This window comes from Macaca fascicularis, chromosome 11, assembly GCF_037993035.2.
Source record: "Macaca fascicularis isolate 582-1 chromosome 11, T2T-MFA8v1.1".
NCBI lineage: Eukaryota > Metazoa > Chordata > Mammalia > Primates > Cercopithecidae > Macaca > Macaca fascicularis.
The window spans coordinates 47,337,953-47,364,315 of NC_088385.1; the positions used below are offsets into that span (position 1 = coordinate 47,337,953).

Here is a 26,363-nt window from a genome sequence, read left to right on the forward strand (position 1 = left end):
GCCCATTTACATTTAAAGTTAATATTGTTATGTGTAAGTTTGATCCTATCGTCATGATGCTATTTGAGTATTTTGCACACTAGTTGATGTAGTTCCTTTGTAGTGTCATTGGTCTTTATGTTTCGGTGTGTTTTTGCAGTGGCTGGTACCGGCTTTTCTTTTTAGTATTTAATGCTTTTTTCAGGAGCTCTTGCAGGGCAGGCCTGGTGGTAACAAAATCCCTCAGCATTTGCTTGTCTAGAAAGGATTTTATTTTTCCTTTGCATATGAAGCTTAGTTTAGCTGGATATGAAATTCTGGGTTGAAAATTCTTTTCTTTAGGAAGGTTGAATATTGGCCCCCCATCTCTTCTGGCTTGTAGACTTTCTGCTGAGAGGTCTGTTGTTATTCTGATGGGCTTTCCTTTGTAGGTGACCTGGCCTTTCCTTCTGGCTGCTCTTAACAGTTTTTCCTTCATTTTGACGTTGCAGAATCTGATGATTATTTGTCTTAGGGTGATCTTCTCATGGAGTATCATTTTAATGGTGTTCTCTGTATTTCCTGAATTTGCATGTTGGCAAATTCTTTCTAGGTTGGGGAAGTTCTCCTGGATAATACATTGAAGTGTGTTTTCCAGCTTGATTCCATCTTCCCCATCTCCTTCTGGTTGTCCAATCAATTGTAGATTCAGTTTTTTTATAAAGTCCCATATTTCTTGGAGGCTTTGTTCAATCCTTTTCATTCTTTTTTTCTCTATTCTTGTCTGCATGTCTTATTTTGGTAAGGTTGTCTTCAAACTCTGATATCCTTTCTTCCGCCTGGTCAATTCTGCTGTTGATACTTGTGTATGCATCAAGAAGTTCTTGTGCTGTGTTTTTCAGCTCCATCAGGTAATTTGTATTCCTCTCTAAACTGGATATTCTAGTTAGTAATTTCTCTAACCTTTTATCAAGGTTCTTAGCTTCTTTGCATTGGGTTAGAACATGCTCCTTTAGCTCATCATAACTTTTTAATTACTCATCTTCTGAAGTCTACTTCTGTCAATTCATCCATCTGATCCTCCGTCCAGTTCCGTGCCTTTGATGGAAAGACGTTGCAATTATTTGCAGGAGAAGAGGCATTCTGGCCTTTTGGGTTTTCAGCATTTTTTCATTGATTCTTTGTGAGCTTGTCTAGTTTTGGTATTTGAGGTTGCTGACCCTTGGATGGGGTTTTTGTGGGGACCTTGTTGTTGTTGTTGAAGCTTTTTTTGTCACTTTGTCCTTGTTTATCTTTCAGTAGTCATGTCCCTCTTCTGTAGGGCTGCTGCAGTTTGCTGCAGTTTGCTTCAGGCCTTATTCATCTTATTTGCTCTTGTGCCTGCAGATGTCATTTAACAAAGCTGAAGAGCAGCAAAGATGGGTGCCTGCTTCTTCTTCTGGGACCTCTGACCTTGAGGGGCACCAACCTGATGCCAGCAGGATCGCTGCTGTATAGGGTGTGTCTGACAACCCCTGTTGGAGGGTCTCACCCAGTTGGGTGGCATGGGAAGCAGGAACTGCTTAATGAAGCACTTTGTCCCTTGGTGGAGAAGATGTATTTTTCTGGGAAGAAACCCACCTGTCTGGGCTGCCCAGAGTCTTCAGAACTACCAGGAGGAGAGGCTAGGTCTGCTGGTCTGCAGAGACTGCAGCCACTCCTCCTGCTATGGGCTCAGGCCCATGGAGATCTGAATACTTTCCCTGAACCTCTGGCTAGAGTTATTGGAGATCCTGTAGGGAAGCCCCTCCCACTGAGGACGGATGGGTCAGGGTTAGACCTGAAGAGGTACTCTGGCCTTATTCCACAGCAGGTGTGCTGTGCTCTGGGGACAAGTCTTGGGACCAAGCTATCCGACCTTCCTGGCTCCAGCAAGGGAAAAGCGCAGCCTGGGGCTACATATTTATAGAGCTCTTCCCCCGTTCAGGGAGCTTAGCATGTTAGGCAGTTGCAGGGTCCCAGTGCTGGCTGCGGTTCCTCCCCCAAGGAGCTCAAATAGCTTAGACAGCAGGCAGCTGCAGTCAGTGCTGGTCGCCCCTCCCCTCTGGAGTTCAGTAAGCTTAAGCAGATTCCAGCTGAGGGACTGTGAGAATCTGCAGGTTCTGGAATTGGGACAGTGGTGGCGTGGGTTCATGAGTAGGATGTTCCGATCTGTGGGTTGCACAGTTCTGTGGAAAAAGGAGTTTCCCCAGCTGGGTATCATGCTCACTCACCACCTCCCTTGGCTAAGGGGAGGGGTTCCCCTTCCTCGCATGGCTCTCAGGTGGGCCGCCACACCACACTGCTCTTTCTTCTCTCTGGGGGTCATGCCAGCCTTCTAGTCCATTTTGATGAGAGAACCTGGATACCTTGGTTGCCGGTGAAGGATTCACATGCTTATTATGTTTTTAAAAGAAGCATGGCACTAGCATCTACATCTGGTAAAGGCCTCAGAATACTTTCAGTCATGGCAGAAGGCAAAGGGAAACCACCATGTGCAGAGATGACATGGTAAGAGAGGAAGAAAGAGAGGGGGTGAGGAAGTACCAGGCTCTTTTTAACAACCAGCTCTTGTGGGAACTAATTCACTCACCTCTGATGGAGGGCATTACTCTATTCCTGAGGTATCCGTCCTCAGGACCCAGACACCTCCCATTAAGTCCAGCACTGCCACATTGGGGATCAAATTTCAATGTAAGGTTCAGAGGGGGCAAGTATTCAAACCATAGCAGTGGCTCTGATTCTGAGGTGTGGACACATATGGAGTGGGAGTGAAGTCAGAGTCCAGAATACAGTTGTGTAGAGTGTCTATAGGACCTGAAGTGTAGGTAGATCACAGACACAGTGGCTCTGGTGTCTGAGACATGGACACTTACAGCGGAGCCATAGGGCCAGTGGTCTGGAACATGGGTACAAGTGGAGTGGTCATGACTCTAGAGTTTGGTGGGGTTTGGGAGGTAACATCACAATAATAGCTCCTTTTGGGGGGCATCACAGCATCTGCCTCTCCAGGTTGTTCACAGTGGCAATGGCTCTTGATTACCTCAGTGGTAAAAGTTGCCAGTGTCCCCTGCAGAGAAGATCACTGGAAACCATGCTGGCATCTGATGTGTGGCTAATACTGATAGCCCCCACCATTCTAGACATCTCTAGATCTCTCAGGTGTGCCATTCTCCCCAGTGATTTATTCTACATGATTATTCTGGGCATTTTGTTTATTTTTTGTTTGTTTTGTTTCATTTTGTTTCTTAGATTCTTTTGGACCTTTGAGCAATCCCAAGGATGTTTTTCTTGCCTTTGTAGGGAAAATAAGGCTGATGTCTCCATCTCTGTCATCTTGATGACATCACTCCACATTAAATCTTTCTAAAGGAATTACTTACTGTTTGATTCATACTTCTCAAAAGCTCAAAAGTTCCAAAATAACCAAGAGTGTACTCATATTTGTTGAATACATAATTTGAGACATAATGAGACAGGTCTAAATTGTCTTGAGACTGGAAATGTGTTTAGGCTAAATTATTTTTCAAATAATTAAATGTGTTACTAGAGCAGCTAAATAGGATGTAATTTTAAAAGCTCTTCCTTAATATGTACCCAGAGAGACAGATTGGCAGGTATCCAAAGCTGTTTGGTGACTCTCATGGGGCAGACTTGTTGCTGAGATTTCTTGATTTAAATATGAGTTGAGTATGCCTTCCTCCAGGAGTGTTTAGTTACTTAAAAAGAAAAACTGCCTATTTTAAAGTAACTAAAAGTAAATATGATTAAATATGGATTATTAGAATTATTTGTTATACTTTGATAAACTTAAAAGATTTTAAATTATGTTTTTCAATTATACTTGTAACCATTAGTAGTAGTATTGGTGGTCTCATTTTACATGGAGATTAAATTGCCATTAGCTCATTTTCGTGAAACCTGGGAAATCATTTGGTGTATGGATATTTGAAAACTATTTGAAACATTAGGGAAAATCTTGGGTATTTTAATGGAACCAGAAATCCTTTAATGTTACATAAACTGTGTTCAAGTACCTCAAATTTTGAAACATGTTAGGATCCTGTTCACTATAGATACTTATTTTTATTTTTTTTTCTTTATCTGAATCTCTTTCTTAATGATTGGAGAGATGCTTCAAATAGAATTGGATGACTTTAGAAGTATTCCTGGTTATCATCTTAAAAGGGAAATAGAAACTGAAGAGGACTCCAGCTATAAAACCAAGGGAGCTGACTTTATTATATTTTCCTCACTTTTAAAATATATTATTGATACTACAAATATTTAGATAGTATTCAAAAACAAAATCAAAATTTCTATTCCACTACCAGCTTAATAAATAGTACTATGTGCAATTGAAGTCTTCTATGAATTTGTTTCCAGTAATACCCTCCTCTGCTCTCCAGAAATAACTATGATCCTGAATTTGATATTTATATATTTCTCAATCTTTTTTATAATTTTTTTTTTTTGAGACAGAGTCTCACTCTGTCACCCAGACTGAAATGCAATGGCGTGATCTCAGCTCACTGCAACCTCCATCTCCCAGGTTCAAGCAATTCTCCTGCCTTAGCCTCCTGAGTAGCTGGGATTACAGGTGCCTGCCACCACGCCTGGCTAATTTTTGTACTTTTAGTAGAGATGGGGTTTCACCATGTTGGCCAGGCTGGTCTTGAACTCCTGACCTCAGGTGATTGGCTCGCCTCGGGGTCCCAAAGTGCTGGGAAACTATATTATTATACTGTCTTGCTTGTTTTTAAATGTTATACTTGGAATTATGATGTATGAGTTCTTCTGTACATTTTCATCCTCAATATTAAGCTTGTAGGCTCTATGTTGAGACTTGTAGCTCTATTGTATTATTTCTGAGTGAATTTTTAAAAATGCGATTAAAGTGTGATATAATGTAATAAACATGGCTTTTTGTCATACAGAACTCAAATTCTGTCTTTTTCCTTATATCTATGTACCTTTAAGAAAGTTATTTAAACGATCTCAGCAAGCTTTTTAAAAAAATCTATAGAATAAGGTAATAGCATCTTCTTTTTTCTTCCAACTTTTATTTTAGAACCAGGGGCTACATGGACAGGTTTATTACAAAAGTATACTGCTTGATACTGAGGGTTGGAGTATGATTGAATCCATCACCCAGGTAATGAGCGTAATACCTAACAGGTAGTTTTTTCGACTCCTACCTCCTTCTCTGTTTCCCTCTTATATTCTCCAGTGTCTGTTGTTACCATCTTTACGTCCAAGCGTACCCAATGTTTAGCTCCCACTATAATTGAGAATATAGCATTTTCTTTATAAAGTAGTCTTGGTATAATGATATAATGGGTGTATATATGTATACACACATATGTGTATATATACACACACACATATATCCACAGATAAATACAATAGTATATGTTTGGAACATAATAATAAATATTAATTCTTTTTCATATTCTAATTTTCTTTTCTATCTCCAATTTTGAAAATTAGTTGTGATTACTATAAACACTTTTTATATAACAGGGACTACTTGTTGGTATTCTGGGATATAAGAATGCAAAGAAAAAAAATTGAGAAAAAGCATTCTGTTATGTTTGTGGTTCTCAGCAGCTTGATGTGGTGAAAGAAGCCTGAGCTATGAAGTTATAAAACTTGGATGTGACTTCCAGCTCACTGGTTCACTGGTTATGTGACTTGACCAAATTACTTAATTTTCTTTGAGCCTGATTTTTCATTGACAAAATGGAAATAGATGCTACTTAACTGATAAGGGCTTTGTGGTGATCAAATTAAATCAGTTTAGTAAAGTACTAAACATTTTTCCAGCCTTATTATGTATGTGTAATGAATATTAGCAGATTTCCTTTTTGCCATCAATTTGTTAACGTGTCAAATATTAACAGAAGTCTTTTACAGACATTTACTTATCTACATTTCAGGGTTTTATTTTCCATCTTCTTTTCACTGTACACTTTCAAACCCTGAGTTATTTCATAGCTTAAGCAGTCTGGACACTAACAAACCAATATATTCAGCTACAGACTCATTATCCAATATATTATTGGAAATTTTATGTGTCTAACTCTTCATCTTCCTAGTTTACCTCTCCTTTGTTAAATCTAAAATTATTTTATCATTATCTCACCATATTCTTGTAAGACTTAGTACTACTACTCTAGTGTTTAAATATCTCTAAAGTATTTTCCTCATCACCATACCCTTACATTTACCTTGTTTAGGCCCTCATCACTTCTGGGGAATTAGAAATGATATTCTATTAAACGTATTCCTTGCCCATGCTTATGGCATCTAGTCTATCATTCCCCCACAAAATCTGGCCCATATTACTCTCTTGGTGAAATCTTGAAATATTTCTATATCTGCAGAATAGCATCAAACACCTTAATAGTGTTGAAATTGTCCTATATAATCAATATTTTAACAGTTTTTAAAAGGTCTATATAAATCAGATTCTATATAATTTTGCCCGATCACCTGACAAATTGTCCATTGTTTATCAAAGTTCTCATCATATGGAAACTTCAGTTTCTCAAGCTTATCATGTAATGTCCTCCCTCCCTACAAATGCATGTGTTGTTCTCTTTACTGGAAATGCCTTCAAGTCTTTTCTTCCAAGACTAAGCCTTGGGAGGAAATAAATTAATGTTTCTAAAGTCCTTACTGTATCAGAAACTGTGTTAAGTAATGTAAAGACATAGTAATAGTTGAATTTCCTAGTAACTCTATGAGGTTGACAAGATCTCCATTTTAGAGATGAAGAAATGGAGGCAGGATTTAAACACTCCTTGGCTGACTCCAAAAACTGTGTTTTTAACAATTGTACCCTAAATAATTTATTTAATTCTCACAAAAACCTAAAGAGAGATATATATTTAAGTTGATTTTTACATGATAAAACTGATGCTCTTGAAGTATGAATGGTGTATCCTAGTCATATAGTTAAATTCGGCAAAGCCTACATTTAATATCAAATTTGACAAACATTAAAAGCCCATATTGTTTCTATTATAAACCCCCGTGTCTTTAACTATCACCCATTCCCTCAATGAATCATTTCCCAATGCTCCCATGGGTAGATGATAATGCCAATGTTTCCTCTGCTAATACGCCTTGTATAGTGGAATAAGAATAATTAACATTTACCTAGCAGTTATTTTACATATAGACACAGTTCTATGTGCTTTGGCTAATTATCTAATTTACATATCTCAATGAGTATCATAGTAACTATATGCATTACTCTCCAACAGTGTTGTGGCCTGTTTTCCTTATGGAAATATGGACACCTTGGAGGCAACAACTGACTGATACATATTTGACTTCCTAGCATCTAGTGCAATTCCTTGCGTGTAGAAGGTACAAAATAAATATTTTTAATTAAATGAATGGGCTATATTAGAGAGTGTCTATGATATTGGTAGGACACAGAGAGAAAAGTAGGAAGTATGTCTTAAATCTTAGAGAACAAATGAAATCTTCTCCCACAATACTTATCCCTTGAACTCAGGAATGCAGAATCTTTGGTAGGTTAAATTCTTTTCCTAACTTGTCATGGCATTATTTTTCCTTATACTGGAGACAAATTATGCATTTTCCAAATACAGTAGTCAGTTAGACATCTTAATATATATCACAGATTTATACCTAAATTTTGCTTTGATTTATACCCAAATTTTGATTTATCTTATTGACCCCATTCACATTATAGAGTTCATTCCTTATTTTACGTGCACTATAAAATGCAAAATATTGGAAAGCTTCTTGATCTGCAAAGACATTGCATTTGTCTAAAGTGGCCATCTCTGTTTTCCATCCATTTGGAAAGATCGTTTAAGTGTTTTTCTCTGGCATAGCCAGACTTCTGAAAAATGCAAACTGGCTCTTCATTACAACCTTGCCTTTGTTTTATCTGAGAGTACGATTGTCTACTTTTCCTCCGTCATTTCCATTCAAGGTTTACTTGCTGTATCTTTTCTTTGATATCCTTAGGATTTACTATCTCCATAGTTTTCCTCATGCCATATATTTCTCTACTTTGCTGGGTTCTAATTTTCGTCTATTCTAGGATGATGACATGATGATGATGATGAAATGATGATGATGATGATGGTGATGATGATGATGTGTGTGTTTTTGTGTGTTTCTCATCTCTGTCTCCATCTTTAGACAATCGAATCCTGAAACTTAACCAAGCAGATGTAAAGTTGTAATCTTCGTTTCAGAGTTGGCTATGGAGATTTGTATGTGAGAAACGATACTGGCTTTCCTTCCACTCACTGATGAAAGAGGCACTAAGCTAATGCTCTTCCCAGCCACCTGGTTATGCACTGCTGAATCATGCCATTTTAGGAAACTGAAGTTTCTAATGCTTACATTTGTAATTATCGTAGGCTATGTCAATAATTTAGAATTCCTAAATTATTGTACTCTATATAACCTTGTACCTAATAAATTTCAAAATATTCAAATTTCTATTTATAAATAAAATGCTCTTTTTATATGAAATTGCTTCTATATATGATTAAATTGATAAAACTTCTGTGATTTATAAAATGTCTTAGGCCTTTAAATCTTCTATTTAAGGAATAAATAATATTACTCATAGAAGAGAGAAATATTGGGGGGCCAGGCGTGGTGGCTCAGGCCTGTAATCCCAGCACTTTGGGAGGCCAAGGCGGGCGCATCACAAGGTCAGGAGATCAAGACCATCCTGACTAACATGGTGAAACCCCGTCTCTACTAAAAATACAAAAAAATTAGCCGGGCGTGGTGGCGGGCACTTGTAATCCCAGCTACTTGAGAGGCTGAGGCAAGAGGATAACTTGAACCTGGGAGGTGGAGCTTGCAGTGAGTGGCGATCGCGCCACTGCACTCCAGCCTGGGCGACAGTGCGAGACTCAAAAAAAAAAAAAAAAAAAAAAAAAAAAAAAGGGAAATATTATAAAATGAAGTCTATGTAGTTTAATTGAAGTTCATTAGCTTGGTGGCAATACATGCAAATATGAAAATAGAAGCTACCCTGGGCAGAAAAAAACACTGGGGCACAGGGAATACATAATAGACAAAGGAACTGGATGGCTAATTTCTCAGACTGCCATTTGGAATGTTTTAGCATCTTTATCAGTCAAGTGCAACTGTCTTCTCTATGGCTCAGCAGGGATTATGTTTCACATGCACTTGGACATCTCTAAACTCTGCACCTATTGTCATCAGCACCTCTACTGCCTTCAAGGGCTATCAACTGCTATTGATTTATTGATGAAAATAACCATGATAACACCACCAAGGGTGAATAGCTCCCTACAGCAGAATTATCAATTGGCAAACTTTGGTTTAACTCTGACAGTTATTTTGTACTCTAACCCTTAGTAATGAACTTGAAGGTTTCACTTTTATTTTACAAATGATCAGGTGGAATGACATAGAAATATGAATTGTGTGTGTGTGTGCATGTATGTGAGAGAGTGTATAAAAGGAGGCTTTGGGAAGACATGACTTTAGGCATCTCAGTGACCTTAATAACATCATGTTCAGTCCACTTTTGGTGGAAAAATAGGGCTTGCTTTTTTATATCTAAGACATTTTGAAAAATAGACAAGCATTTCTTATACATATATGTATTTGCTGGTTTACATGAATCTCCCATCCTAGTATCTTTGCAAATACTGTTATGACATTTTAAAATGCTACCTTTGTTTTCCCTTGATGAATATTAGCAAAATTAAATGTATATTTTGTTTTAAAGCCTATTTTTTTTTTCAGGCAATGAAAACAATCTTGTGTTCTTAGAAGCTTAAATTCTAAGAGCAAGAGCTCTCAGAACCACTGACATACCTAGAGTAAAGGTGCTTATGTTACAAAAAAAAATTTTGATGAACACATGTACCCATATTGATGATTTTTAAGAGAGAAACTCCTTCCACGTTTTTGAAATGAAAATTTAATTATTTGTAAATTAAAATTTTCTAAAAAAGGTTATTCAAATGAGCCCAGGTAAAAATCTCTATATTTTATAGCCACATATTATTTTCTCTTTCTTTCATTTATTTATTTTCTTAATTTTCATTTAGCTTTATTGATGTTCCAGAAATGATAGCAAAAAGCCAATTCCATATATCTCACTTATAATGTAAAATATTCAGCCTAAACTTGCAGAAAGTATATCTTTTGAATAAAAGACAGCAGATGCTGTAGCATTTCTGCCAAAGAAGGAGTCCAGTTTAAACATTCTGCAGTATGCAAATGTCATCTCCTCTATGTGAATGTTTTCCCCGAGTGGATGTTGCAGGGTTGGAGGCTTCTGCCTGTGATTTAGGTTGTAATTTTTTTTGTGGAAATAAACCAATCGTGGAGCTCCAATTGTCTTGGCGGTGAGGTGATCGATAGCCCATTACTGGATAGAACAGCAACTACAGGAAGAGCATTGAAGATTTTAATGCATGAATTATGCATGTAGCGCTCATTCTTTAGTCTCCGAACAGAATGACAGGGTTTGTGAAGTCGCCTCAGATAGTTTCTTGCATTAAGTGACTGCAGTGAAATGCTTAATATTTTCAGGCATAGAAGCAGCATTGACTCGGGCCAGCCAAATTTGGAAGATGTAAATCTCCCAGCTCACAGCATGGAATGCTTTATTTGAAAGTATTGCTATGTAGAGAGCTGGCTTTTCTGTCATCTAACCTGCTCTCCTCAGGTTGGCTGAAAGATGGGAGCGGCTGTGCCTGCCTGTGAGGTCACAGCATGAAGTCCTTTTAACTTGCTTTCTGCTGCAGGAGAGTCGTATTGTGGTATAACTGTTGCTGTATTTATTCAAATGGACAATTTGCAATAGATATTATACCCAGGACGACAGATAAGTCAACACATAAGGTAAGTCCAAGGTTTTTTTTTTATAGGTTGGGTAATTGTAAACTACAATATGCTGAGTTAGGATAATGGTGATGCCATATTAGTAAGGTTGACTCAGACCTTAGTATTGCAACGCCAGCATCAGGACTCTCAATTGTTATGTTAAATGAGAGGTGACTTTCTATATTTGATAGTATTGGACCATAGGGTATTTTATTTTGCATGCAAAAGCTTTTCAAGAATGTACTAGAGCTTGAATGTGTAGAAGACTGCAAACTGGGGAGGGGCAGCAGGAGAATGAGCTGAATTGATAAATGGAAATTACCTCCTTGTGGAGAAGTTTTAGCACGGCTGTGGCGTCGCGTTGGCTCAGATTATTTCCTTAATGTCAACATTTTCAAATTCTAGTAAAAGATGTGGGTAGACACCAGAAATGCTCAATCCTTCTCCCAGAAGCAGAGGAGAGCACTGAGGTACTCAAACTCAAATACTGTGTTGCATACAAACTGAGCAGATGGAATTAAAACAATTTGGACTAGCATGTCCTTGAGGGAAGACCTTGCTATCAAACAAAACCATTTGACTTCTACCTGTGGTGGTTTGGTTTTTTTTTTTTCCTCTTGTCAGGAATGCCTTACTCCAAAATGTATGGATAGACGACATGTTGTGAAATTTACCCAAAAAAGAGTTTTTTCTTGGTGTTTTAAAAATTAACCTTATACAATTATAGGACCCACTACATAAGATCCAAGTAAAATTTACAAAAACTCTGTAAAACTGAAAAACACAGTACTATACGAGTATATTTGTCAGAAGTCTTTGTTAATTAAAGTTGCTTGCTTAAATATCATGGCAAATGATTAATTCCTGAACATTTCTTTAGGATGAGAAAACAGAATTAATAAATATAAAGCAAGAGACACTAGATAAGTAAAATTTTTTAAGGATACTTTTCAACAGTGAATTTATATTACTAGTGAATATATATGCACACACATACATACATATATACTATAATTCATAGTGTATAAAAATAATATATGCACTGTAGTATATAGGTATATCTATTTCCTCGTGTATGTTTATTGATACTGTTTTCAAAAGCATGCTTGCTAAATCATCTATCAAGACCGATAATAGATAAAGACAAGTATTTTGGGGGGAAAACAAAGCATCACTTTATTTTTTACAAAAAGAAAGAAATTTGGAGCAATGATGATAATAAGAGCACAGGAAAACTACTTTTCAGCCATTTCACAGTGCATTTCAATTCTGCTACAATGTTGCTATATTATTTGGGTTTCCTGTTGCCCAGGCCTTGTGCACAGACCTCCCAGCATTACAGAACGGTTTAAATCTTCAAAACTGATCTAGTTTAGGTATAAGAGGAAACTCACACCTGAAGTTTTTCCTTAGGGAGGGGAATAAAGGAAGAAGAAATTACTACCTACATATCTTAGAGGTCTCTTGATGCTGAGTCATGGTGTTCAGTTCTGCTCAAATGCCTCCTGGCTGAGGTGGCTGATTAACAGCTAATAAAATGGAATCTAGAAGAAAATGAGAAAGAATGGAGGGGGGCAGAAACTTAAAGATATTTATTGCCTAATGACACACACTAAATTCTGAGTAATAAGTTGAATGGCAGTGCTACTTGTTGGATCTGGCTGAGTTGACAGTAGGAGAATAAAAGCTCCCGTGCTGGATGACAAGATCATAGCAGTAGAATTAATGGCCTAACAAGGGGAGAGTGTATCAACAAAGGGATTCAAGAAGCACTGCCCTTGTACTTATCTGAACCTCTCTGTCTTCTTTCTAGTCTCAACCCAAGTCATTAGTCAATCTCATTTAAAAGACATAATGTTCAGATAAACAGTAGTTTCCGGATCATGTAAGGGAAATCTGGAATAAGATGTGCTCAGTTCCTGCTTCCCACAGTGGTTATCATTGATTTTTATAGGCTACCAATTGGGAGGAACCAACAAAAAAATTGATGAGAATTTTTAAATATCTTCTTTGATATATATGAGGCACCAAAATGAGTTTAGATAGTGATTGTTATGGCAGCATATAATTGTGTTAGATATAATTGGAAATGGAGACTGAATATATTACAAAAACATATATTAAAAAGGAAACAGGGCAAATGGAATTAGAGTAGTGAAACATCAAACATAAGATTTTGAAAGAAAAATGTACTTTAATTTTAGTTGATATACATTATTAGTGATTCTTAAAATCAATGTATAAAAAATTCTGAAGTAACAGATTTACTAATATAAGGGTTTATAATTTCTTTAAAAATAAATTTTAAAAGTGACTTAGTAGAGTGAGAAATAATTGACAATATTTTAAAATAGAAAGCTGTAATATTTCTTATAGGGAATAAATACTGATATAGCTAAAATAGATTTGTACTTGTAATAAAGTGAAGTAGAAATCTCTCTCTCTATATATAGAGGGAGAGAGTATAGTATGTATATACTCTTTATCTATCTACCTATCTATCTAGTTTTCTACTTAGTAACTACCATAAGTGATCTGTAACTACCATAATCCTAAGTGGTAGTCACATATTATATGAAATATATATATATTTCATATATATATTTGAAGTATATATGAAATATATACTATATATGAAATATATATGAAATATATATACACTATATATGAAATATATATAAGTTAATATATAGTATAGTATATATTTACTATATATACTATATATGCAAATATCTATACTATATAGTACATATATTTACTATATTACTATAAATATATAGTACATATATTTACCATATTACTATAACTATATAGTACATATGTTTACCATATTACTATAAATATATAGTACATATATTTACTTATGCATATACATTTACATATATAAGTAAATATATACACATTTACATATATGTATAAAAGTATACATTTACATATATAAGTAAATGCATATACTATATTTACTTAGGATTGTGGTAGTTACAGATTACTTATGGATGATTAGGAGGCCTACAAGTATTCGAAGAGAGGTAATATACCCATTTTCAATAAAGCAAGCTCATATGAAAATTAAGTAAATCAGAGCTTCTGTTTAGACAACAAGAAAGTTTCCCATAGGGTGCTTCAGTAAACCGTCTCGATGAGTTGCAAGCTTTGTGAAATTCACAGAAGACTTTCAAGTATGAATCTACCACAAAGAGTGATTGTTGGGAAGTATCTTCTTTTCTCTCCAATTCAAGAAAAATGATTAAATTGGTTCCCCCTCAAAATTTTTTTCCCTGAGTAATTAGCATCTGAAACATCTTTCTTTCAGATTTGCTCTTAAGGGTTGACTCTGAGGAGTGCCTCGGTTTAATATAGCTTTATGGATACTTCACCAATTTGTTCCCTCTTATTGTAAATATATCTTTTACTCCATTTTCATTATTCATCAATCTCTTTCTTCTCACAAGGCAACTCAGTGCAATAAGGAAGCATTTATTAAGGATCCTCTTGTTTGATTTTGCTAGGTACTCTGGTCTTGCAGAAGCAAAAGAAGATGGGCCTGTGCTTTCAATGGGAACAAACAAGTCAAATGCGGGGGGAAAAAGGTACAGCATAGGGTCACCCAAAAATATTTGGTAAAACCTTTTTCTGTCATAGGAGAAATGAAGAATTATGCACAACATTTTTTAAATGGCACATGGAGGAAGAATATGCATAAAGGTACAGAGGCTAAAATTAATAATATATATTTTAATGTCAGTACTGAAACAGAGGGATTGGATGGGTGTTGTAGTTGAGAATAAACAAGGTGGGGGCAGGTTATTAGGAACTTAGCCACCAGAATAACATGTTTAGATTTGATTTAATAGGCAGTGAACACCCACAGACATTATTTAATCTCACTGGAGGCATTTAATGATAAAGAAGTATCTGACTCCTGAATCAGATAAATTCTCAGCATTTCTTTTTAATAGCTGCTAATCCTAAATTAAATAGTCATGCACCACATAAATACTTTTTGATTGCATATCTGACAGTGGCCCCATGAGATTATAATGGAGCAGAAAATTTCCTGTTGCCTAGTGATATGGTAGCCCTTGTAATGACATGGAGCAAACACATTACCTTTTTTCTATGTTTAGATACACAAATACTTACCATTGTGTTTTACTCGCCTATAGTATTCAGTACAGTAACGTGCTGTTCATGTTTGCAGCCGAGGAACAATAGGCTATGCCATATAGCCTACATGTGTAGTAGGCTAGACCATCTAGGTTTGCATAAGTACACTTTGTGATGTTCCCACAGTCAAAATCACCTAACTGTGCATTTCTCAGAATGTATCCTTGTAGTTAAGTGATGCATAACTGTATTGTATTAACCATGTCTTTTATTTTCTGTATTCTGATACTTTAGCTTTGCCGACCCTGGACGGACTACCCTTCCTAGGTGTTAGTTGATTACCGGAGTTAGTATACAACTTGCCCCTGAGTACACTTTTCAAATGCAAACCAACCAATCCAGAGCCCCACCACTACAACCACCTTCCTTATCTGGGTTCTCACACTCTGGGCCAGTATCCACTTGGCTAATCACCTAGGGGACACATACCAGACAAGTGACAAATGAAATTTTTCGAACTAGCTAATCCTGAACACTGATCTGCTCCTGTTCATTCTGGTGAAAACCACACCGTTCCCCTGTCGCCCTCTGCGTCCTGACCAGCCTCAGTTCTTCTCCTCCATGTTGCTCCTCATGGTGTGCTGTGCCCTTTGCTCTGGTGGTCTGTGGGTTTAACAAGTGATTTATTTATTTATTTATTTATTTTTTGAGACCGAGTTTCATTCTGTCACCCAGGCTGGAGTCCAATCGTGCAATCTTGGCTCATTGCAACCTCCTGGAGTGCAATGGAGCGATCTCGGCTCACTGCAACCTCCGCCTCCCAAGTTCAAGCGATTCTCCTGCCTCAGCCTCCCGAGTAGCTGGGATTACAGGCATGCACCACCACATCTGGCTAGTTTTTGTATTTTTCAGTAGAGACGGGGTTTCACCATATTGGCCAGGCTGGTCTCGAACTCCTGGCCTCAGGTGATCCGCCTGCCTTAGCCTCCCAAAGTGCTGAGATTACAGGCATGAGCCACAGGACTTGGTCAACAAGTTATCTTTACAATGACAGTTGTCTCCAGATCTGTTTTCCTTACCAAACCTAAATAATAAAACCTACATTAAAAATCTTCTAAATTTTAATACAAACTAACATAAATAGAAATAGTATATTCCCAGGACATGAAATAAATTAGCCAAGTCTTTTTCCTTAAAAAAAAAAATCATTACCTTTTTACTCAACTGTTATCTTATTTTGAATTTAAGGATAAATTCTGAGTGAATCTCTTATAAAAATAAGCTTAACTATTTTCCAAGTCGTGGTTGATAGAGAGAGAGTATATATATCCTCTAGAAATATGAATGGGCAATTAGAAGTTTTCAGTCTTATGTCAAGATACATAAGTCTAAAGTTTTAAATATTTTCCTGAGATTGTTTTAACTTGTAGTATGTCATATCTATTGCATGAAAACAAGCATTTACTTTGTTAAACAACTAAATCAATGCTGAGGGAAAATGCTATCTTTATACTACTTGAATGTAGAAATTTTGAAAGTGTAACTACCAAATGCTAGTGTTGTTTACATAATGTCTTTAATATCTGATGAGCAACTACAGGACACATCCTAACAAAAAGAAATTCTGCTACATTAAGTCACAAAATTGAATTGAACTCTCTTGAGAATAGTGTCCAAGGAGAGATTGTTAATCAGTGAATGCAAAATTTTAGAACAATGAACCAAATGCAGTTAACTAGAAGACTGACAAGAACTGGACCACACAGAAAACCGTGCCCTGAAGAATATGTATCACAAGATAGTATCTTTTGGTGGTGCACTCCATTATTTTAAAACACCATCACTGAAAGAAGAGAACAGTAAATGATTTCAAGGGGTTGAATAATTCAAATATTAAATGCATGTTTGATTTTATGGCCGTTAACACCCTTTCACCCTTTCTACTCCTAGATTGCATTATAAGTTGTTACTGCAATCGTAACAGCCCTTTGAGAAATAAACTTTTGATAAACTCAAGTGGCAAATTGATGACAATTTAGGTTGGGAATAGGTTAGAAAAGATACTAGTCATGATAGCAGATGGAAGGGCAGCAAGGTAGGTGGCTGGGAGGGAATCTGGAGGCGGAGCTGTGCCAGAAAGAACATAGGAATTTAAACAGATGGAAGATGATATATCAGTTGGCAAGGAGAGCCGCTGAGTGACAAGCAGAAGAATCTATTGAAGAACTGGGTGGATAGGCAGCCAATAAGTGAATTAGATGAACCAGTAATAAAAGAAATAGATCAGTATGAGGGCACCCAAGCTCCAGAACAAATAGACAAGAACAATAGAAAACAACTACAATTTGTCCCTTTGCTTGAAACTGAGGAAATGACTTTTACTATAATCTTTTAAAGTGCTTTGAAGTGATGATGAATAAATGATGATAAATAAGATGATGATCATCTTCCACAGAAGGAAAATTTTATTATAAAATTTAAAGATTCTTACCACTAAATAAATATATTCTATAAAATTATTATGAGCATACAATTTATTTTATGTCCTAGTTTTGGGTTTCCTATAAATTGAGTTCTGGCCCTGACTTGGTTAACGTATGAGGCTATGGGGAGCTGACTGGAAAATAATACTGATGCACAGTAAAAGTGGAGAATAAGAACTTTAATTCCTTTCAAAAAAGAGAATTTACCAGACTATGGCAAATGTGAATATGATATTATCTTTATAAAAATAGCTTATGTTGTTTTTGCCCATTAAAAATGATAATAGCAGTGTCTCAATGAGGATAAAGAATACCATTACAAGTCATTTGGTCTCTCTTCTGCTTTCAGACTTACCTACCCTTAAATCACCATATTCTTATGCAATTATTCATACTTGCAAGCACTTAGTATAATTGTGTAGTGCAGTTATGCATTTTTAAATGACAGCTGTCATTATGGGTTGATAGAAAGTACCATACCCAGGAATATTTGTAGGAAGGACTTGGCTTAATATGACCATTCTGATTGACCTTCAGATAATTACATGGTTTCTTAGCGGAAAAGATAATTTCAAGTTGCCACATTACAAGCTTAAAATTAACATTCTTTTTATTCTTCCATCTAGCCTACAAACTTGTTTTTCTGCTACTGTTGACCATATTTCTCAGGTCAGTCTATTACTTTCTAGTTTACTAGCCAAAGCCCATATGCTATTATGCCTGAAATTGTGTTGTTTTACTGCCAATATGATCATTTCTAAAATATCTGTATTCCAGTCAATCCCACACACAGAAGCAGGGATCATTTATCTCAAGGGTTGTCTGAGTTATATGAATATTCTTTTCAAGTGATTTTTTTTAGCTAGCACTTTAATCTCTTGCATTAAGCTTCTGAGCACAGGCTAGTAGCAGTGTCTTCTGAAATTCTAAGTGCTATTTACACACAGACACGCACACACACACACAAGTTGGAGAAGTTTCCTAAAGAACCAGATGAGGAAATTCTACACATATGCTAGGCACTAGGCCAGACATTGAGGGATACAAGGATAAATAAGATATGAACCTTTTCATCAGAATTTATATTTTGGTGGATGAACAGGTATATATATACACACACACATACACATACATGTATATGTATACAGGTGTATATATACATACATATACAGGTATATACACATATATGATAATATATAATCATATATATGCATATAGAGTATATATGTATATATATTGCATATGTATATATGTCATATGTATATATTATAATACATATAATATGTATACAGATATATATATAATAAATCAGATATTATGGTACACTTTAATATATGCAGTGATATTATTTTCATGTAATATATGTGTATATAATGCTCCATAATTATAAATCTCTTGAGGTTAGGGAACACACTAATTTGTTAATTAGTAAATATTTATTAAGCCTCTTTTATGTACAATGGTTATGCAAAGGGAAGATTTTTCCCTGTTGCCATGGGTAAAACAGTCTATTGAAAAAGAGAGAAACTACCATCAGAGTCAACAGGCAACCTACAGAATGGGAGAAAATTTTTGCAATCTACTCATCTGACAAAGGGCTAATATCCAGAACCTATAAAGAACTCAATCAAATTTACAAGAAAAAAAAAAAAAAAAACAACCCCATCAAAAAGTGTGCAAAGGATATGAACAGATACTTCTCAAAACAAGACATTCATACAGCCAACAGACACATGAAAAAATGCTCATCATCACTCTTCATCAGAGAAATGCAAATCAAAACCACAATGAGATACCATCTCACACCAGTTAGAATGGCAATCATTAAAAAATCAGGAAACAACAGGTGCTGGAGAGGATGTGGAGAAAGAGGAACACTTTGACACTGTTGGTGGGACTGTAAACTAGTTAAACCATTGTGGAAAACAGTGTGGCGATTCCTCAAGCATCTAGAACTAGAAATAGCATTTGACCCAGCCATCCCATTACTGGGTATATACCCAAAGGATTATAAGTCATGCTGCTATAAAGACACATGCACATGTATGTTTATTGCGGCACTATTCACAATAGCAAAGACTTGGAATCAACCCAAATATCCATCAGTGACAGACTGGATTAAGAAAATGTGGCACATATACACCATGGAATACTATGCAGCCATAAAAAAGGATGAGTTTGTGTCCTTTGTAGGGACATGGATGCAGCTGGAAACCATCATTCTCAGCAAACTCTCACAAGAACAGAAAACCAAACACCGCATGTTCTCACTCATAGGTGGGAATTGAACAATGAGATCACTTGGACACAGGAAGGGGAGCATCACACACCAGGTCCTCTTGTGGGGAGGTGGCGGGGAGGGATTGCATTAGGAGATATACCTAATGTAAATGACGAGTTAATGGGTGCAGCACACCAACATGGCACATGTATACTTATGTAACAAATCTGCACGTTGTGCACATGTACCCTAGAGTATAATAAAAAATTATATAATAATTTTAATTATAATAAAATTATAATTTTATTTATAATTTTAATTATAAATAAAATTATAATATAATTTTATTATAATAAAAAAAGAAAGAAAGAAAGAAAGAAAAAGAGAAAGAGAAAGGAGCAAACTTTCTGTGAAATATAACGGTATACACTATGTACAATAAGTGCATATAAATTGGGCTCTAACCCAAATCAGGAGAGGACATCAATGAAGAAATCAAAGGATACACAGGATAGTTTTTAAACTAAGTATTTGTATAATGGTTTATTCATTGTTGTTATAAAATAATTGTGTTGACTGTAAACTTTGGAGGTTCAGACTAAAAAAGATACATGTATTTAATGAACACAATTTGAAAGGAAGCCACTTACGTGTTTGGTGTTGAGATAATTATTTAAGTATTACCTCACTTAATCCTCTCCAGAAGACTATGATATCCTCACTTTTAAGATGGACGTTACACTATTACTAAAGTGCCTTTGTTCAGGATTAGGATGTTAAAGTTTCTCTTTCACATCACCATAATTTTGCTAAATTTTCTTGGCACTTTGCATAAACTTTTACAGTCAATGCATTTATATATTCAGTGATATTTTGGAACCCCTATATTCATTAGATTGTTTATCTCCTTTTCCTTTTAACTAAAATGTATATAATGGGGCCAGTACAAAGTTGCATGTTAATTTTTATTCAGGTGCTACTGATTAGGAGATTGGAGGGGGGCCTCAAGATGGCGGACTAAAGCACTTCATGCCCACCTCCTCCATTTTAAAAACCAAAATAGTGTATAGACAGTCACATATTGAATACATTATCTGAGAGAGAGTGGTGGAATTCAACAGGGAAGTGACAGAAAACACCAAAAGCAGGAAGGAGAAGGGAGAGAGAGACAGTCTGCCTGCCCAGAATCAGCTGGAAGCTGGAAGTGACTTCCCAGCCCAGGGAGTAGGTGAGCAAGAGACATCCAATGGCCCACATCTCTATTATAGAATTATGCAGTCCTGGCTATAGGAGAACCCTTTATTCTTCTCAACCCCTGAAACTATCATAGGGAGCTGCCAATAGACTGTGGGAAGGAACTGCTCCAGGGAGGGAGCTTGCACTGGGTCCCACACCCTTTCTGAGACCTAAGTGGCTACAGCAATTTGCCATTTTTAAACCTAGCTTTTGACAGACTGCATGTTGCCCTGGGGTGCAGCAGCGTTGAGTCTGAGGTGTTAGGGAAACTTGGGCTGTCCCTGATGGGACTGAGGAGCAAGCCGAGAATGTTCCTGCAGCCAAGGCTAAGAAGCAAGTGAGGTGTGGGCTGTAGTGGTCAGTGCCAGGTAGCAAGCACTGCCAGGACAGAGACTGAGACACAAGCAGGATGCAAGTTGCCACTGAGACATAGATGCCAGCTGGGTGGACATTCCTGTAGCCAGCGCTAGGGCCTGAGCTAGGCTCAGGCTACCACTGCTAGTGGTGGAGTGTGGGATAGACCTGTGTTTTCTCCCAGCTGTAGCCACTGAGATAACCCCACCCTCGCCAATGGCAGGGTCTCAGCATGGCTGCTACTGCCTCTCCCCAGAGCATTCCACCTGGTACCTGAGGATTACCCTACCCCCACAATGGTTGGCGCTTGCTTTCACCATTCGGGGTACTGAGCAAAAGGCCATCCAGTGCGGCATTGCACTTGCAAGACAGAACAAATAGCCTGTGGCCTTGGGGATGGCCTAACCCAATTTACCACTCTGGAACCTGAGCACTCCTACTAGTGACCTGAAGTTGGCTTTAAACTCCCAGCTACTACCACTTCAGCTGGCACTTATCTGCAAGTGCCATCTGTGAGCCTGGAAATGGGCCTGCCCAGCCCATTGCTGCTACCACCAACATCAATGCATACCAACTGAGACCCAAAGAATTGTTCTGCCATTGCTATTGCCATCCTCCATGCCACACCAGCTGCCCAGTGCCCACTTATCTGACCACCCACTTAGTCCACTGCTGCCACTACTGGAATCTGAGCAAGACATCTGGAGGTTCAAGAATCAGCCTGCCAGTAACTGCAAACAAAGGTACCTGTGTATACCACCCAGTGGAACAAAGATAGGCAAGCTTAGCCCACTGCTGCCAGCACTGTGGCCTGAACACCGGCCTGCCTGATATCCTAGTGCCTAGCACTTCACCACAGCCTCCACTAATAACCACACCCTAATCCACCAAAAAATGACAGGCATCACTAATGCTGTATGTAGCAAAAGAAATTATACAGAGACACACTTAGAATCAAAGTCAAAGTACCCTACCCGAACAACACCATGGAAATATCTTTAGGAAAAGTTATCCCCTACAAAAGTAAATTCAAAAATAGGAAGAAGCAACAGTTACACCATATGTGCAGATATCAATGCAAGGACACATGAAGCATGAAAAAGCAAGGAAATATGACACTGCCAGAGGAACAGCATAATTCTTTAGTAATAGATCTTAATCAAAACGAAATTCACTATTTCAGGCAAATAATATATTTTCAAAAGCTCAGTGAAACACAAGAGAAGTCTGAAAAATGATACAAAGAAATCAGAAAAAACAATCCAGGATATGAATGAGAAATTTACCAAAGAGAGATTTTTTTATTTAGGAAAAAACAAATAGAAATTCTGGAACTGAAGCACTTATTGAAGGAAAAACAAAATACATTTTAAAGCATCAAAACTGGAAGCTAGATCAGGCAGAATAAATAATCTCAGAATTTGAAGATAGATCTTTGAAATAATGCAGTCAGACAAAAACATAGAAAAAAAATTTAAAAAGAATGAGCAAAGTCATCATGACATTTGGGACAACATAAAACCATTGGATAGTCAAGTTACTGGCATTCCCAAGGGTGAAGAAACAACAACAAAAAGATTAGAAATCCTGTTTAACAAAATGATAGATGAAAATTTCCCAAATCTAGCAAAAGGTTTAGACATTCAGATAAAAGAGGCTCAGCAATCCCCAGGTAGATAAAATGCAAATGTGCCTCCATGGCACATTATAGTATGACTATCTAAAGCTATGGATAAAAAGCCAATCCTAAAAACAGCAAGAGAAAAGTATCTAGTCATCTATAAAGGAAACCCCATTAGACTAAATACAGATTTCTCAGTTGAACCCTTACAGGCAAGAAGAGAATTGGATGATCTATTCGAAGTGCTGAAAAAAAAGTCAGTCAAAAATGCTATATCCAGCAAAATTATCCTTCATAAATGACATAGAAATAAAGTCTTTCCCAGTCAAGCAAATGCTGATGGAATTCATAACCTTACTAGACCAGTCCTCCAAGAAATGCTCACAGGAGTCCTAAACCAGAAAGCAAGAGAACAACATTCACCAGCATAAAAACAAGTAAAAATGTAAAATCACTGGTTAAAATAATAATACAAAGGAGGAAGAGATAACACTCAAACAGTGCCACTGCAGAAATCCACGAAACCACAAAGAGAATCAATAAGAGAAAAAGAAAGGGACAAGGAATATATACAACAACCAGAAAACAAAAATATGACAAGAACAAAGCCTCGCATATCAATAACAATCTTAAACATAAATGAACTAAATTCTACACTTAAAAGTTATAGACTGGCTGAATAGATAAGAAAACATGAACCAACTATATGCTACTAATAAGAAGCTCACCTTACCAGTGAAGACACATATAAACTGAAAGTAAAGGAATGGCAAAAAGTATTCCACATAAAAGGAAACCAAAAGCAAGCAGGAATAACTACATTTATATCAGGTAAAATGGACTTTAAGTGAAAAACAGTTTTAAAAAAAGACAAAGGAGGTCATTATATAATCATAAAGGAATGAATTCAGTGAGAGAGTATAACAATTCTATATATACATGTACTCAGCACTGGAGTAGCCAGATTCATAAAGAAAATGTTACTAGATCTAAAGAGAGAGAGGCTATAAAGAATAATAGTGGGAGACTTTAACACCCCACTCTCAGCATTAGGCAGATTATCTAGACAGAAAATCAGCAAAGAAACATTGGATTTAAACTAGTCTTTAGACCAAATGGACATAATAGACATTTACACAACATGCTATCCAACGATGACAGAATATACATTCTTATCATAAGTCTGTGGAAAATTCTCCAGGATAGATCATATGTGAGGCAGCAAAACAAGCCTCATACATTTTTTAAAAAATTGAAATTATATCAAGTATCTTCTCAGACCACAATGGAATAAAACTAGAAATCAATACCAAGAGGAACACTGAAAAGTAAACAACAAGCTCCTGAATTAACATTGAGCCAACGAAGAAATTAAGATGAAAATAAAAAGGTTTTGAAACAAATGAAAATAAAAACACAGCATACCAAAACCTATAGGGTACAGCAAAAGCAATGCTAAGAGAGAATTTTATAGCAATAAATGCCAACACCAAAAAAGCAGAAAAATCCACAATCTAACAATGCACCTAAAGGAACTAGAAGAACAAGAACAAACCAAATCCAAAACTAGCACATGAAAAAAAATAATAAAAATGAGACCAGAACTAAATGAAATAGGGACTAAATAAACAATACAAAGGATCAGCAAAACAAAAAGTTGGTTATTCAAAAATATAAACAAAATGGATAAATCTGCAGCTAGACTAATCAAGAAGAAAGACCTAAATAAACAAAATAAGACATGAAAAAGGATACATTACAACAGACACCACAGAAATACGGAAGATCATCAGAGAACTATTATGAACAACTATACACTGAAAAACTGGAAACTGATAAATTCCTAGAAACATACAACCTACCAAGGTTAAATCAGGAAGTATAAAACCTAAACAGACCAATAACAAGTAGCAAGATTGAATCAGTAATAAAAAGTCTCTCAACATGGAAAAACCCTAGACCAGAAGGATTCACTGTTGAATTCAATCATACACACAAAGAAGAAATAATAACTACCTTTCTGAAACCATTCCAACAAATTGAAGATGAGAGTATTCTCCCTATCTCATTTTATGAGGCCAGCAACGACCCGATACCAAAACCAGACAAGAACACAAAAACAAGAAATCTCTCATATGTCTAAGGAACATGGACACAAAAATCCTCAACAAAATGCTAGCAAAATAAATCCAAAAGCATAACAAAAACATCATACACCTTGATGAAGTGGGATTTATACCAGGTATGCAAGGATTATTCAACATATGCAAATCTATAGAGGTGACACATCACATTAATAGAATGGGGGACAAAAACCATATGATAATACCAACAGATGATGAAAAAAAATTTGACAAAAGTTAATACCCCTTTATGACATCAACTCTCAACAAACTAGGCATAGAAGGAATGTACCTCAACATAATAAAGGCCATATATGACAAACCCGTAGCTAACATCATATTCAAAGAGGAAAATCTGAAAGCCTTTTTCTTAAAAACTAGAACAAGGACGCCAGCTGTCACCACTCCTATTCCACATAGGATTGATGCCTCAAATGCCCTGATTTGATCACTGTGAATTGTAAACATGTGACAAAAGTATTCATTGCTCTATAAATTTGTACAAATTTTTTAAAGAGAAACAAATAAATAAAAAGATATTTTTAATTAGGAGAAAGTCAAGTATAATTTGAAAAATAAGCCACTCATAAACCCTAATCTAAGTTAAAAAGGTCACTTTGCTTGAGTATGGAAAATGCGACTGGCAAATAGAGAATAAAGTGCCATTTGAGGAAATATGTACATTTTACAAGATGTTTGTTGCATGTACCCTGCTGAAATATCACCGAGTATCTTGAGGAATAAGTTTTCAATAAATTCATATTAATTAGCTCGTTATTGGTTCCTCTAAAATATGTATTGTTGATAGCAGGTAGAAAAAAAATAAGTTCAGTATTCAATAATAAAATAGGAAATTGCAGTTAACAATAATTTACTGTATACTTCAAAATAGATAGAAGAGAAGAATTGCTATGTTCCCAACACAAAAGAAAACATAAATATTTGAGGTGATGGGTATCCCAATTATCCTGATTTGATCATCACACATTGTATATAGGCATCAAATTATCACATGTACCCCCATAATATGTATAACTTATGTATCAATAATCATTGTGAAAGGAAAAAGAATAATTTTTAGTTTCCCTGAGGAGATGCTTTAGATACTTTTGCTTCCTTCCTATCTCTGTCAAGCAAAAATAAATATTAACTAGTACAGTCTTCTGTGTAAGATTGAAGATTATGGAGGGCAACAATCTGCTTTGTTCATCTTTGTATTCCTAGTGTCTAGCACAGTGCCTTGAACACAGTAGATGTTCAATAAATATATGTTGAATAAAAGCACGTGAATTAATTTGTTAATACAAAGACATTGTTATTTGTCACACCATCAAATTAATAGACTTTCAGGGACTTGTTATGTTTAATGT

The 26,363-nt window shown here is 36.3% G+C and overlaps 1 protein-coding gene across 10 annotated transcripts in view; it reads left to right on the forward strand.

Annotated features, from left to right (window-relative positions):
• Positions 1-26,363, forward strand: part of CNTN1 (contactin 1) — a 393,567-nt gene that overhangs the window by 125,869 nt on the left and 241,335 nt on the right. For 4 of the 10 annotated variants that reach the window (XM_045365083.3, XM_065524034.2, XM_005570588.5 and 1 more), the window contains exon 1: positions 10,390-10,866. The exons of the other annotated variants lie outside the window; for them this stretch is intronic. The gene's annotated coding sequence lies outside the window, so the exon portion shown is untranslated. Of the gene's footprint in view, positions 1-10,389; positions 10,867-26,363 lie in introns of those variants that run through there. 10 annotated transcript variants of the gene reach the window in all.